At 39.9% G+C, this 14,941-nt stretch overlaps 1 pseudogene; it reads right to left on the minus strand.

Moving 5' to 3' along the window:
- Nucleotides 1–368: 368 nt before the first annotated feature.
- Nucleotides 369–14,919, minus strand: LOC123240697 (annotated as a pseudogene).
- Nucleotides 14,920–14,941: the final 22 nt, after the last annotated feature.

Raw genomic sequence — 14,941 nt, forward strand, 5'->3', positions numbered from 1 at the left:
TTTTTTTTTAAGGTTTTTTATAATCAGTCTTTGCTCTAGTTCAGAGTTCCAAGCAGGTATGGGGTGAATTTCTTCTCCTGAGTTTTAGTTTTTAATAATCGCAAAAGTTTGAATAGGCCATGCACCCGATGAAGAGTAATCACTAGTTCAAGGTCCACGTGGGGTCGGGTCTTGGGCTCAGGGCTAGAGAAAAGCTTAGGTCAGTTTTGTAGAAAATCCCATGTGTAGAGCTTGTGGGCAGGGGTTTCCCCGTGGAGGGCAAGAATGGCCTTTCAGGTTAAGAGTCCTCTAAGAGAGTAGGGAGAAAAGGGGATACTTCCCAAATCTTTAACAGCAGAGCTGAAGCTGAAACAGCGGCACTTGGCAAGTCAGGGTGGGGTTCGCTCCTCGGAAATCTCAGGATTCCGGATCAACAGAAATGGTCTGCACTGGCGGGCTTGCGGCATTAACATGAGGCAGTGGTCTGTACTGGTGGGCCAGGCAGGAAAGGAGAAGGCAGCAGGAAATCCAGCAGTCTGTCAGTGTCCACAAAGGCCACAAGGCCCGGGGCATTGAGCAAAATAATTCACAGCCCAGCAGCAATTAAAACCATTGTCTCTCTTCCCTGTAAAGCAGCCTCTAGGCTGGGGAAAATAGGGAGAGGACTGGGTGAGGAAAAAGATCGTTTCTGAGACTCTGGGTCCCAGAGCCGCATGGCTTCTTCTTAGGCTATCTAGAAAATTGAGAATTCAAATTTTGACCTTCTGGTTGCCATTATTGTTACGATTAAAAATGATAAAGACTGATATAATAATAGAAATTAGTATTTTAATTAAAGCCATGCTGATAGGGATAAAATCATTAGACCACGTGCCTGTAAGAATTCACATTGCCTCAGCCATCTTTACCTTTCGTATCGCGCACTCAGGTAGCTAAGAGGGCCACTTCCTCCTCACCCAGGAGACTTATCCCCTCTCTTACATCATCATACTTCCTGTTTGCCATGAGGAGTCATGGGAAATGTAGTTTCAATGTCTCTATGTGTCCATAGGAAATATATAACATACTTTTAAATGGCATCTTCCCAATTCCAAATATACACAGGGAAAATCACTTTAGCAATTCAGTTTTATCTGAAAAATATTCTTGTTTGGGGATAACTCCCAAATTCCATATACCATATCAACCCCAGAGCTCAGGCCACATTGAAATGCTGAACAGAGAACTTAAAACTATGATTGGCAAATTATGCACTGAGACACTTTTAAAATGGCCTGAAATTCTCCCTCTGGCCCTATTTTATCTTAGAAGCAGGCCCAGGGGAGATCTACATATGTCACCATTTGAGATGCTTTTTGGTCATCCCCCTGTGCAGGCTAAGCCTTTATCTCCTTTATCTCCCCCTAATAGTGATATATATATGCATCACTATTAGGGGGAGAGACTTCTATTGCTTCCTATATACAGGAATTACAGTACAAACTGCATGAACTCCATGAATCCGGAGCTGCAGTAAAAGCAGGACCAATAGACTTTTCACTTCATGACCTGAACCCAGGAGACAAGGTGTATATAAAGAATTTCCAGTGCACTGGAGCAACTCAGCCTTCCTGGGAAGGGCTGTTCCAAATATTATTAACCACCCCAACAGCTATAAAAAAAAATTGGAGAAAAGGACTCTTAGATTCATTGCTCATATTTAAAGAGAGCATCTTCTATTGAAACTGATTGACTATATCCTGTCACATGGATTGGAGATAATAATTCATAGACAAGAAGATGCTGTTTTTGGAAACACATTGTATTTTTCTCTGAATCTTTTATTTTCCTTATTGCTTTTCCTTTCATTTTTTAATAGAATAATTGACTCTTTCCCCCTTTACTCATTTCTTGTACTTAAAGTACATATAATCAATGTTAATCTTTTTTGGATTTTGCAGTAATATAAATTTTAAATATATATATATATATTTGCTGTAATATTAATGCATACCCACAAAGCTTTAGGCTTTGGGAACCTACCATTTATTGATAAATGTAATGGGACTGTGATTAATGTTTGTGTCTGATTCCAGGAGAAGGGACAAAAGAGCCACTATAAAGTGCAAGAAGCATAAGGTAAAGGAGACCAACCAATCCCAATGAGATTGCTGAAAATCTGCAGTTCCAAGGAGCACAAGGTCAAAAAAGATCATACCAGTCCAGGTAGGATTGATGAATTTCCATGCCAATACTAAAGGACTTGAATCTAGTGTGAGACTCAAAGTTGAGGCACTTGACATATGTTAAGACACAGGATGCTTTGTACTACACTGCCTGTCAAGTACCGAAGTTTGGCCATCATCCTGGCTCACCCTATCCCTGAGAGTGCATGTAAATCAGACCAGGGAATGACATTTCTCTTTTACACAAAAATCTGGTCCTCTTTTCTCTCTTATAGCATGGCAACTTTCTGTAGTCTTGACTGCTAATGCGTAAGTGCAATATTACTGCATTTTATCCTACAGACTTGTGGGATAGAAATTACCTTAAGTGCACCCTAATGCAAAGGCCTGTTAATGAATTTATTTGTGCTTATTCAGTGAGGGGGGAGGTCTATGACCCACATGTGCTAGTAAGTATTATATTGAACCTCTGGGAGCTTGAAGATCACTTTTGATTGACAAATAAGTCAGTTGGATGGAATGTTCCCAGGGAGTCATGCGAGAGGCAGGAGGAGGGGCAGTTAAGAATCCTGAAAGGGTTCTGGGTCTTGGACCTGTGCTAAGGCTGGAGATTGGTGGATCCTGGTCTTGGAGTGAGAGATGCAAACATCTTTCTCTGCAAATCTCTTCCTGTACTTGAGATACCATGCCAACCTGTACCTGACCACCACCTTGGTATCTACTGCCCCTAGATATTAGGAATTACATCATCTAGATATCTAGGTTTCCCAGGGCCCGGGAGGGATCCGGGAAGTGGGCAGGAGACGAAGAAGAGGGTGGAAAAGGGTGGAAATAACTCAACTGTAAGGCTGAAGATCTATTGAAGAAGAAGTCAAAATATCCCAGCAGTTTACCTAATCTGGTTTAGTCCTGGCCAGGCTGAACCAGAGGGAAGCTACATTTATTCTTCATTTGCCAGCAGTTGAGATTTCATTAGCAACCAGTAGAGTAGGGTCTCCTATACCACAGTCCTTTACCCTATCCTTCTTGTTAATATAAAGTTTAAAGTACTTTCCTAAAGCAGTGTCAAACTTGTTTTGGGAAGGGAGAAATCACAGTCAGAATACAAGGCGTTATCCTAGCTAAAGAGCTCAAATCAATATATCAATTAACCCCAAGTGGGTCCTGAAAGGATATACCTCTTAGACCTGAAAGGATCCTGCCTGGGCAACTGTTATAAGGGAGAAGGGTCATCTTATTCTCTCTGTACATCAAATTACAATCTCAAACATATCAAGAGACTCCCAATAATTATAACGTAAGTGACAAATCAAAAACAAGTGACTGCCCCCTGGGCAGTCCAAAACAAGGTTGAGGCTGCCATTTGTCCACATAGTGTGGGAGGTGGACACAGGAAGTGACAAAAAGAACTATCTTTTAAATATGATGGTAACTTCCTGTGAGGGGGATTTGGCCTTTTGAACTTGGCCTTGAAGGAGATTGGGTTGAGACCTCAGACTGCTTCCTTTTGTATTGTCACATGGGTGAGTTAGGCTGACTCCCTTTCCTTTTTCCCTTGGTGTTTCTGAAGGCCCTAGCCCTAAAGAGGACTCTCATCTTAGAGGCAGCCTCGTGGCTAGAAACCTTGTTTAATTAATTTCTGTGCCCCCTTTGTTGGGACCTCTAAAGCCTTGCCTGGTTTGGACCTCCAGACCAGGCCAGAGTTTCTCTCTCTCTCTCTCTCTCTCTCTCTCTCACTTTTCCTACCTTCACTCTTCTTATTTCTAAATAAACTACCACAAAAGTCATCCTGACTTGGGTCTTTAATTTGGAAAATGTGTAATCGATCTCCTGGTGACCAAAACTCTTAAATATCCAGTCCAGCCATATTTTTTCCCCTTTTACAGCTTCTACCTGGACTCTGACTCTTGGATTACTTCGCTGGTTGAATAAAAGGCTGACCCCTTTCCTAGCTTCTGGAGAGACTATCTTCAATCTTGGAGGAGGCCCCATGGTTACTTATTACCAGCCTTCTTGGTTGAGGGCTAATTAATCTCTGCCTGGATTAAGCAGAACCAAAGGAAAACATTTAGGTTGATAGGCTAGATAACTTTTCTAATCCCCTCACATTTCTCTTCTTTATTGAATCTTCTCTATTTGTACATATTTGTAAATAAATTTCTGACTCAAGACATAATACTGGTGACCACATAATTTCATATAATCATTATTCAACCATTAATTTTAACCTTTTCATTTCTGGCAGCCCATGAAGGTTGTGACAAGTACCCTCAAATTTCCCACACTTTTCTTACATTTTCCTTTACTATCTCAAGTCAGCCTTTTTTCTGTTTCTACAATTTTCAACTGAGAAGGTAAGTTCAAATTTTTATTTTTCAAAATCACTTAGAGGCCTTTGTTAATCCTTTTAGCCTGAGGCTAGTTGATTAAGGGCTTGCTTGTATTCTGTTATAAAATCCTTGAAAAGCCCATACTCTGACCCTAACTCCTAGTCCATAGTGCCATCTACTGGTAAAAAAGAAAAATTACAATTAACCTAATAAATAAATTAGTACCAGTTAACATAGATTTTATCAACATAACCCAAGTTGGAAACATGTTGGCTTTTCTTGGTTTAAAATGGCTCATATGTTCAGAGGACATGTCACAGTATCTCAATATATTCGGTGAAATAGGTTTGATACTTTACACGTTCTACCTTAAAAAGAAATAAGACAATCATTTGTTTGCATTCAGAGCTGAATTAAAAGCTCAAAATGAAAGTTTGTGGGAGATAAAAAATTTTATGAAAAACATTAGAAGAAATTTAAAAATCCTCCACAATAAATCTCTCCATACTTCCTCATTATTGGAGCCTATTCAATCTCTATCCCACCCTAGCCTACACAATCTTGTTCCTTCTACTAAACCCACCTCTTCCCCTGTCCCTGATACCTATCCTTTCTCCTTTGCCCCAGCCCCTTTCCCCATGCCAAACCTATTCCTCCCCCTGCCCCCTACCTCTTATCCCTCTGCCCCTCCTGCCCCTGCTCCAACCCCACCACCCTGCCCCTACCTATCCCTCTACCCCCTACCTTTTATCCCCTGCCCCTCCCTAACCAGAACCCCTCCCTCTTAGCTTACCTACTCCTCCCTCTCTGCTTATCTACTCCTCCCCTTCAGTTTACCTACCTCACTGAAAACCAAACATCCAGCCTAGAGAAAGGAATACAAAATAATCTGGCTAAAACCTTATATCCTCCGAAATTAGTACCCACTTTTAATAAAAATGGAGATGTAGTTTCCCTTAGACACCATACACCATTCACCCCCCCCCCATATTGAAATATTCAAACAAAAAAGTCCTTCTTTTGAAGACAAACCAATTGTAATAATCAAAAAACTAGAGGGTATCTTTCACACATACGACCCTGGATGGGTAGATGTTGACAACCTACTACAAGCCTTTTTGATGGGAAGAGAAAAAAATAAGATTATCTCTCTCATTAATCAAGCCCAAGGAAGGAAAGCAATTGGCTACGTGATGACCCAAAATGGAACCCCAATAATGAACAGGATTACACAAGATTATGCCAGGCTAGAGAAGCATTAACAGTAATGAGGGCTTGTTCTGACAGACCAGGTGTATGAATGAAATTTTAAAACTTAAGAAAAAAATTGACTAAACTCCCTCCCAATTTATGGATAGACTTATTGAGCTGGGAGGTAGATATGTAGAACTGGGCCTTTCTAGAGAAAGGGATGTCAGACAGATTAGACAGAAGTTTGTACAGAACTGCTATAAAGTTCTAAAAGATTATCTTATAATCAATTGCCCAAATTGGTCCAATATGGACCTTGAAGAATTAAGGAGAGTAGATATATACATATTTGATGGCCACCAGAGAAAAAATGAAGAAGACAAGAAGTCAAAAAAGGAATGAAGGAGAGAAAATAAAATTTTAAAAGAAAAATTGGAAGAAAATATCATGGAGTGACCCTAGTACCTTTTCAAGAATCCACAAATAAACCACCAAAATGCTATTTATGTGGAAGAAAAGACCACTTACTGTTAAATTGCAAAAATTGGAATCAGATATTCAATAACATGAATTTTAGGAATAATGATAATTTCAGGGGTAATTTCAGAAATAACGATATAACAATTATCAAAATTGTAATAGAAATGATTACAGAATTATAGTCCAAGTAAGGAAAATGATGATACACAACAATATATCCAAAGTGGAGCTCGTCCACATTATGCATAGGGTGAAAATCCCCCAGCGTGGATGATCCCAGAGAAATGCCCAAGCGTCTTTATGAAGGTACGATGGGGTGTCAAGGGCCTTGGTATCAGAAAATGAAACCTTTGATTTTCCAGAACCTGATACTTTAATGCCAGTTATCCCTATCCATTCCCCCCTAAAAATAGGAAACCTGTACTAAGACTGCCTTTTAGACACTGGAGCATCTAGATCAGTTCTGGTGAGTAAACCAGATGCAAAATGTGATCCCATTGGATCTATAAATGTAGTAGGTGTATCAGGAACACCTCAAAAGATCCCAACACTTTCTCTTCAAATGGTATCTGTGGGACCTTTATCTGTAGAACATTCCTTTCTATTAATGCCTGGGTCTCCCACAAATCTGCTGGGAAGAGACCTAATATGTAAACTAAAAGCAACAATAACATGCACTCTAGATGGCTCTATGTTACTAGAATTGCCTGAGGAATCTTTAAATTTGCTCCCTGCACTTCTCTCAGAGAGCCAGGAGGTGAAAGAGCCTCCCACCTTTATACCAGCTGATATACCTGAGTCTCTTTGGACCACAATTTCTTCTGATTTGACCTACTTAAATCAATTGATCCCGTTCAGATTAAGACAAAAAATGGGCCACCTCCTTCCATTCCTCAGTACCCCCTATTCAGGATCATATGTGGGGTCTTACCTGTATCCCTACACTCTTAGTTATGTCATCTAGTGTGGGTTATGTAACTGAGTTTGAACTGGATGTGGTTGTAAGTTCATCCAGAAGAAAAGGTTCAAGACAAGGAAGTTGGCTCTTTCTATTGCTGAAGAGCATGCTAGGGGAATGGTGGGGCTTCAGTGGCCAGGCTGAGACCACCCATGTGGTAGTTTAGGTTACGCCATTTCACTTTTATCCTTTTACCTAATTCTGATCTTTACCTATTCAAGTAAATTTAATAAACTGTATTAAAATCCTAAAGACCAGGGTCCAAATTTTATTTATTATGCTTCCCTCTTTATTATGAAGTAAGTTGTCTTGTTTCTGATTGGCCTAACACCTCAACCCTCTACCCACTCCAGATAGTTCCCATTGGTGGATATTTTGAGAAATGAGGTGGACTTACAAACTTCAAATCCTCCCTCATTACATAATCCCAGAGGGGTGGGATCTTTGCCCAATCCCAGAAATCAGCAAACTGTATCATGAGACTAAGTTGTTGGATAAAATGGACTGAACAGTAGAGGTCAGATCTCCTATCCCTTCCATATATTCACCACATACTCTTATTTTGGTTGTTTGTAAGATCCTATGTGCCAGCAAACAACAGGAAACAAAGTAAACTGCCAATTAACCTGGGCAATGTGAAGCAATCCAGCAGCTCCACAAAGATTCCTAGTGGGTTGGACACTCAGAAAGGGGAACCAAGGACTGAGTGAAAATGGGTAGCAAGTTAAAAACTAATGGAAAGAGGACTTCCGGTTAAGATGGCGGCAGAGTAAGGAGCAGCAGCCTGATCTCTCCTAACCGAAGCATACAGGACTCCTAAAGGGGACATAAAAATGAATCCAGACAAACAAAGGGACCCCACAACAGGGCGCAGCATTGAAGGTACGTGGAATCAGGGCATTTCCACACTATAAAGGGGTGAAACAGCTCTCACTAAAATGCGAGAGGAAGAAGCCTCTCCCCCACCCACCACACCACGTACAGTGCCAAGGCCAGTTTACAAGAGGTAAAGCAGGTTTGGGGCACCCATTAAATCACTGGCAGCTCCAGGGCTTGTTCCTGAGAGCAGCAAGATTTAGGACCCCAAGAGGCTAAAGAACGTGCAGGGACTTTCCTGAGCATCTGCACGGGTGAAGGCAGTGCCCTAGGCACGGACTAGGAGGTTTGGACCTTGAGTGGGGACCCTGGGCAGATGGTAGCACGGCTGTGGAAGCAGCGCCCTGAGACTGCTGCAGGACCCTCGGGCAGAGGGGCAGACCAGGGACAACCAGGAGGCTCTACCCCGAGAACAAAGAGACCTGAAGCCTCTGGAGCTTAGAGAGCTCAGACAAACCCTGAGTGTGAGGATAAAGCCCAGAAGGCACGGGGCTAACAATGGCAAGCCAAAATTGGGAAGCTCAGGGGAGAAAGATCATCAGGAAGAAATCTGGAACACTCAACAACTTTTACACAGAGAAAATCCAGAGAACAGAGGAGGACAAACAAGAAATCATATCCAAACCTTCCCAAAACAATGAAAACTGGTCACAAGCTATTGAAGAGTTCAAGTCTGAGATGTGGAGAAAGACGGAAAAGATATAACAAGAAAATAACAGTTTAAAAGGCAGAATTTCACAATTGGAAAGTGAGGCAAGTCGATTGAAGACCAGAAATGACCAGATTGAAAAGGAAAACCAAAAGATTATAGCCGAAAACCAAAAGATTATAACTGAAAACCAGTCCCTAAAGGCTAGAATTGAGCAATTAGAAGCTAATGATCTCTGAAGACAACAAGAACAAACAAAACAAAGCCAAAAGACTGATAAAATAGAAGGAAACATGAAATATCTCAATGAGAAAGTGACAGACCAAGAAAACCAGTCTAGAAGAGACAATTTGAGAATCATTGGTCTTCCAGAAAAAGCAGAAATTAATAGAAACTTGGACTCCATACTAAAAGAAATTATTCAGCAAAATTGCCCTGAAGTTCTACAACAAGAGGGCAATATAGACATTGAAAGAATCCATAGATCACCCTCTACACTAGACCCAGAAAGGAAAACACCCAGGAATATAATAGCCAAATTCAAGAGCTTCCAAGTAAAAGAAAAAAATCTTACAAGAAGCCAGAAAGAGACAATTCAAATATCAAGGAGCACCAATCAGGATCACACAGGATCTGGCAGCCTCCACGCTAAAAGATTGCAAGGCTTGGAATACGATATTCAGAAAGGCAAGAGAGCTGGGCCTTCAACCATGGATCAACTACCCATCAAAACTGACTATATACTTCCAACAAAATTGAAGATTTCCAAGTATTTGCACAGAAAAGACCAGGACTAAATGAAAAGTTTGATATCCAGCCACAAAAATCCAGAGAAACATGAAAAGGTAAACAAGAAACAGAGGGGAAAGAAAGAAAATTCATAATTCTTTAAATTTGACTCTTTAAGGGCTTCAATAAGATCTAAGTATCTGTATTCCTATGTGGAGAAATGATATGTATAATTCTCTGTAGTGAACTCTATTCACTATTATAGTATTCACTATTATAGCAATCAGAAGAATAATTCATAGGGAGAGGACAGGATACTAAATGGTCTAACATGACATGGGGGGTGGGAAAGAGGGGGGTGAATAGTAGGGGACACCAAGAGAAACTTGAGTGAATAAGAAAAATAGGATATTCTATTACACACAAAGAGGGCATGGGAAGGGGAGGGGACAAATACTATTATAAGGAGAGGAAGAGAGCATTAAGAAGTAATATTTAAACCTTAATCAACACAGAGAGGGAAGAGTAGCTATATTATCCATTGGGATAAAAAACTCTATCTAACCCTACTGAGAAAGTCAGAAGGGATAAACCAAGGGGAGCAGGGGAGTGGGGAGGTCAAAAAAAAAGGAGGGGAGAAGAAGGGGGAGGGAATTCATTAAGCCTTTAAAAATAAAAAGAGGGGAATAACAAGGGAGGGGGTAGAAAGGGAAGTTAATCAAGGGAGGGGATAAGCAAACCACTGGTTTAAAAGAAAATAGTACGGGAGGTCCTAGGTTCAAATCCGGCCTCAGACACTTCCCAGCTGTGTGACCCTGGGCAAGTCACTTGACCCCCATTGCCTACCCTTTCCACTCTTCCACCTATAAGTCAATATACAGAAGTTAAGGGTTTAAAATAAAATAAAAAAAAATAAAAAAAAGAAATAAAAAAGAAAATAGTGTAAGAAGAAGGGGTAGGACTAGGGGAGGATACAAAAATGTCAGTAAATGCACAACTGATAATTGTAACTCTGAATGTGAATGGGATGAACTCGCTCATAAAACGGAAGCAAATAGCAGAGTGGATCAGAAACCAAAATCCTACCATATGTTGTCTATAAGAAACACATGGTCGCCAAACTGTTATGATTAAAAATGACTTATATGAAAATATTTATAGCCGCGCTTTTTGTGGTCGCAAAGAACTGGAAAAGGAGGGTATGTCCTTCAATTGGGGAATGGCTGAACAAATTGTGGTATATGCTGGTGATGGAATACTATTGTGCTAAAAGGAATAATAAACTAGAGGAGTTCCAGGTGAATTGGAAAGACCGCCAGGAACTGATGCAGAGTGAAAGGAGCAGAGCCAGAAGAACATTGTACACAGAGACTGACATACTATGGTAAAATCGAATGTAATGGACCTCTGTACCAGCAGCAATGCAATGACCCAGGACAGCTCTGAGGGATTTATGGTAAAGAACGTTACCCACATTCAGAGGAAGGACTGCAGGAGAGGAAAAATATAAGAAAAACAACTGCTTGAACGCATGGGTTGAGGCAGACATGATTGGGGATGTAGACTCAAAACTACCACACCAATGCAACTATCAGCAATTTGGAAATAGGTCTTGATCAAGGACACGTGATAAAACCAGTGGAAATATGCATCGGCCATGGGGGTGCGGGGAGTGAAGGGGAAAGTAGGAGCATGAATCATGTAACCATGTTAAAAATGATTATTAACAAATGTTTAAAAAATTTTTTTAAATTAAAAATTAAAATAAAATAAATAAATAAAATAAAAACTTATGGAAAGAGAACATAAGGCGAGAATAAAGACACACAGACACAGAAAGTTTTGGCATAAGGTTGACAGACAGCGAATAAGCTCTGATGGTCAAGAGTTTAGATGGTTCAGAGCTCTGATGGTCAAGAGCTTCTTTCTCAACTGTCATATAGCTACTTTTATTGGGGTTACAACCATATGGGGGGAAGGGGAGATCCAAGTGGTCTGATACATATGTAATCATCAGGAGATACAAACTGTTGGAACCTGAAATAACAGGTAGAGCAAATATCTAGATCAGGAATCCATGAGGCCTGAGGTCTTGATACAAATGCTGATTGATTGTTGAAGGTAAGGCAAGGAGATTGAGATAACTGACAGTCTTCCAGAGTGTAGCCTTAGGGAAGGGCTAGGAATTTGGTAAGGTTGAGGTTCAATTTAACTCAAGGTTACAGAAATCAATCATAAGCAATACAAGAGTCATTTTTTGAGCACTCTTAAAATAATATCAAGATTAATGTATACCTGGATTGCTACACAATGTAAAGAAATTGGAACACAGGAATGCCATGAAATAGTGAGGAGGAATGACAAACATTAGGATTAAAAAGTACTAGTTACTATAGTATTTTACACACAGTATGAAATTTGGAGTGCTTAATGGGGACTCCTCTGTGGGGCAGTCTAATGAAGTCTGTGCTGCAGGAAATGGCCTTTCTCCTGAATTAGTTACATTGCTTATCTCCAGTATATGTCCAGTGTATAGTCAAGTATTAGCAAAAAGCAAAGTTCTTCCTGCAAACAATGGTAGTAGACTCCTTTAAAACCAGGAAGAATATTGTTCTCTAACCATCATACCTCTCTTCTCCTTCAATATTGGATTTTTTTTTTACCAAATAACATAAAAACAATATCCAACATTTCAAAAATATTGTGTCTTGCATTGTCTCCCCTCCCCACCACCATAGAGATGGTATAATATCTAATATTGTAAAAGTGAAATTTGGGAAATGTATCAAACTACATTTCCCGTGGTCCAACGGGTTTCTGTTTCCGGGTCTTTGGGGGCATGGGGAGGTCTACGTCCACGCAGAGAGGGTTTAAATCTCCTGGGTTAGGAGGGAGTGGCCTCTTTTGCGAGTAGGCGCTTCCAGGAAACAGGAGACAGTAATGGAGGCGGCGGCAGTTTTGAATGCTTACAAGCGCATGGTCTAATGATTTAATCTATCAGCATGGCTTTAATTAAAATACTAATTTATATATTTATACAAGCCTTTATCATTTTTAATATTTATAATATAGATTTTACATGGACAATCATGTAATACCTTTTTCCATATTGATCCTTTTCTGGAACAAAAATCAAACCAACAAAAAGTATGAAAGTAAAAAAATATTTCTTTGGTCTGGATTCTGACTCCACATCAGTTCATTGTCTAGAATCAGATGAAATTTTTAATTAATAGTTTTTGGGAATATTTTTGGATCACTGTATTGCTAAGAAAAGCTAACTTCACAGTTGTTCTTCATACAATATTGTTGTCACTCTGTGCAATGATATCCTGGTTCTACTTCGATCTGTATCAGCTTTTATAAGTTTTTCTAGATTGTTCTGAGCTCCTCCTGGTTGACATTAATTATGATACAATAATATTCTATTACAATCATATGCCAAAATGTACTCATCCATTTCCCAATTAATAGGTTTCTCCTTACTTTTCAATTCTTTGACACACCAAAGAATGCTGCTTAAAATTTTTTTTTTACATATAGGTCCTCTTCCTTTTTGTTTTTAATGCCTGTTGAGCAATAATTCCAAATTGTTCTATCCAAAACAGCTGAATCAATTCACAACTCCCCCAATAGTTCACGAGTATCTCAACTTTCCCACATTTCTTCCAACTTTTCTCATTTTCCTTTTCTGTCACAATAGTCAGTCTGATATGAGTGGGGTGCTAACTCAAGAGTTCTTTTAATTTGCATTTCTCTAATTAACAGTGATCACGCTCCTGCTGAGGAAAACATATCTACCTAGAGTGCATCCATTAGGTTTCTCTGCCCTATGAATTCTCTGATATGAAGTCATGATCTCTGGCTGAAAGTCTTCTCACTGAGAATCCATATGGAACTATTCTCCTCAGAAAAAATTTTCTCATACTGGATAAGCTCTGAACATTTAAATGTATTTCCTCATTCATGGCAGTGACAAGAGTTCAATCCAAAAGGAATTCTTAGGTTGGGAATTAGAGATAATTGCTGCCTAAAGGCTTTACCACATTAATTTTATTCCTCTACAGTGTGTAGATACTCTTCTGTTAAATAATCTAAGTCGCAACTATAAGCTCAGCCTGACTCAAGAGGATTCTCTCCACTGGAGATTTTCTGACAGGAAGCAACTGTGGAACTCTATGTGAAAGCCTACCCAAATTGATTACATCCATGAAGTTTCTTTCCAGTGCGGATGCTTGGATGTGCAGCAAGAGAGCCTCTCCCTATAGGAGCCTTTTGACATTGTTTACATTCACAATGTTTCTCTCCAGTGTATATTACCTTATGACTAGCAAGAGAGCTCCTCTCTGTGAAAGCCTTTCCATGTTGTTTACATTAATATGATTTCTCTCCAGTGTGAATCCTCTGATGTGCAGCAAGACTGCCCCTCCGTGCAAAAACCTTTTCACACTGTTTACATTCATAAGGTTTCTCTCCAGTGTGGATTCTCTGATGAATAGTAAGATAACCCCTCTGTGTGAAAGCCTTTCCACAGTGTTTACATTCATAAGGTTTCTCTCCAGTGTGGATTCTCTGATGTCTAGCAAGACTATCTCTCTGTGTAAAAGCCTTTCTACACTGACTACATTCATAAGGTTTCTCTCCAGTGTGGATTCTCTGATGTGTGGCAAGAGAGCCTCTCAGTGTGAAAGCCTTTCCACATTGTTTACATTCATAAAGTTTCTCTCCAGTGTGGATTCTCTGATGAATAGTAAGATAGCCCCTCTCTGTGAAAGTCTTTCCACACTGTTTACATTCATAAGGTTTCTCTCCCAAGTGGATTCTCTGATGTCTAGCAAGACTGTCTCTCTGTGTGAAAGCCTTTCTACACTGACTACATTCATAAGGTTTTTCTCCAGTGTGGATTCTCTGATGTCTAGCAAGACTGGCTCTCTGTGTGAAAGCCTTTCTACACTGACTACATTCATAAGGTTTTTCTCCAGCGTGGATGTTCTGATGTTTAACAAGGTTGTCCCTCCATGTAAAAGCCTTTCCACTCTGTTTACATTCATAAGGTTTCTCTCCCGTATGGGTTCTCTGATGTGTAGTAAGAGAGGCCCTCCTTATAAAATTCTTTCCACATTGTTCACATTCATAAGGTTTCTCTCCAGTATGGATTCTCTGATGTGTAGTAAGAGAGGCCCTCCTTGTAAAATTCTTTCCACATTGTTCACATTCATAAGGTTTCTCTCCAGTATGGATTCTCTGATGTATAGTAAGAGAGGCCCTCCTTGTAAAATTCTTTCCACAGTGTTTACATTCATAAGGTTTCTCTCCAGTGTGGATTCTTTGATGTATGGCAAGATTTCCCCTTAGCGTGAAAGCTTTTCCACATTGTTTACATTGATAAGGTTTCTCTCCAGTGTGGATTCTCTGATGTCTGGCAAGAGAGTCCCTCAATGTAAAAACCTTTTCACACTTTTTATATTCATAAGATTTCTCTCTACATTGGGTTATCTGATGTGAACCAAGCTCAGAATTCTGAATGAAAGGTTTCCCACCTTTATTACTCAGAGAAAGCATCTCTACATGTTTACTTTTTGGA

Source organism: Gracilinanus agilis, chromosome 3, assembly GCF_016433145.1.
Source record: "Gracilinanus agilis isolate LMUSP501 chromosome 3, AgileGrace, whole genome shotgun sequence".
Lineage (NCBI taxonomy): Eukaryota > Metazoa > Chordata > Mammalia > Didelphimorphia > Didelphidae > Gracilinanus > Gracilinanus agilis.